Consider the following 1,829-nt stretch of genomic DNA (forward strand, 5'->3'; position numbering starts at 1 on the left):
CTTTTATTCCCACAATTCTGCACCATCTTCTTTTCCAATGGTCTCGTAGCTTCTCTAATGGCTGCTTTTGTCTCCCACGATTGTGGGTGATATTTGACACTATCCTCCTGTAAATTGAATTCATCCTGATCTGACCTGAGTTAAATGTGAGACAGTTCGGGGAGTCAGGAATCATTCACCCTGAGACCGAAACTAACAGGTAAAATCCCAGAGGGTTCCTTCGTAACGTTTCCTCTGGTTCCTCGGCATATATTTGTCAGGATGCCGAAACCCAGCTTTCTTACAGTCCACTCCTGGAGGCCCCATTCGCTGAGCCTACAACCTTCAGCAGTGTCAGTGGTGGAGTTCACAAATGAAATGAAACGCTTCGGAATGCGAAAACAATTTTGCTTTTCCAAAATAAAAGGATTGGCATTTATTGTGGAAACAGTCTGGTGTCGCTCACTGCAGAAACATCCATGTCAGCGTGAAGCGGCTCTCCGACAATCTTTGGACCTTGTCTGTCAAGAACAATTCTGATTTCCGTGAAGGCAATCTCAGGTTAAATGGTGGAAGATCGGCCGTTCTCAGCTGGCAATCGAAACCGTGCATTTTTTTGCAGACAGAACATATATTTGAAACCAGGAAATACGAGACCATGAATCTGAAGGTAAAAGTTTGCCTACCGTCCCTGGGTGGGCTCGAACCACCAACCTTTCAGTTAACAGCCGAACGCGCTAACCGATTGCGCCACAGAGACACGACACGTTCTTTTTTGAACCATTGATTCAACGAGCTAAAAATTCAGGTTGCCGCGTTCCGTATAACATCTCTCCACTGTCAGTTTACTTTTCCAAAATAAAGGGTGTGAAGTTTGCATGAGTGAAAATCTGTGCTGTATTATTTCTGAACATTAAACTCACCTTGCCATTAAACATCTGTATGTTTGAAGTCTTAGTCCCATCGTGGCAGAGAGGATTGATTTTTCGAGCTGTGATTCTCCATTCTCTATTCCAGTAATATTCAGGTGTGGTGAAAATGAGAGGAGATAAAACGAGCAGGTCCAACGAGCAGGTCTGTGGCACTACACGGTGTCTACAAAGTTGTCTCTTGCACTTACAGTGCAGCGGACGGCAGTTTTCACCAGTAAACCAGTAACTGCGATGTTAAGAAAAAATGTGGCCGACAAACACTCGATTTTAGCGCGGTGACACTGGGTCAGAGTAAAGTTCAGTTAATGCGATTGCCGAGTGGCGAGAGGGTGGATTTGGAACTCTTGTGCGGATGCACTGCGCATTGTCCAGATCTGCTTTGAGCGATATTCATTCAATTCATCGCTGACAGGGACAGTTTGATTCAATGTCTCTTTACTCCTGTAATTGGTGAGATTTCAATCGTTGAAAACCACCCGTGCTGACCTCAACCTCGCCACTTACACGCTGACAGATACAATGCGGTCACAGTCTGCTTCATTGAGATGAAAACCGAGAGCGATTTCACAGTCGAATGCAACGCGAACAAAACGTATTTAAATAAAGTGCAGGTAACAGAGGTGCCTTTAAAGTCCGGATTGTTCGAAGCAGAACTGGAAAATGCGCAATGCAGCCGCACAGGAATTCCAAATGAACTCTACGTGGAAGAAAATGAGTGACAGGAGCAGAAGGAGAGGCCACGTGAAAGATTTGGACCCAGACCTGCTGCATGAGACTTTAAATGTTGTCCACCTTTAACTGTCGCTCATAGTGTCAGAACTGTCACTGTTATCATTAGCCTTCTTGCACTGCAACTCCTCAATAGCCACATGTTATCACAGCATTACTTTCTTCAAATTGAATCCCAGTGTGAAAACT

General features: G+C 44.7%; 1 non-coding gene across 1 annotated transcript; it reads right to left on the reverse strand.

Moving 5' to 3' along the window:
- Positions 1-665: 665 nt before the first annotated feature.
- trnan-guu (transfer RNA asparagine (anticodon GUU)) lies at positions 666-739 on the reverse strand. The gene has a single exon. It is a non-coding gene; the product is annotated as a tRNA-Asn (tRNA).
- Positions 740-1,829: the final 1,090 nt, after the last annotated feature.

The sequence above is a fragment of the Heptranchias perlo genome, chromosome 20, assembly GCF_035084215.1.
Source record: "Heptranchias perlo isolate sHepPer1 chromosome 20, sHepPer1.hap1, whole genome shotgun sequence".
Lineage (NCBI taxonomy): Eukaryota > Metazoa > Chordata > Chondrichthyes > Hexanchiformes > Hexanchidae > Heptranchias > Heptranchias perlo.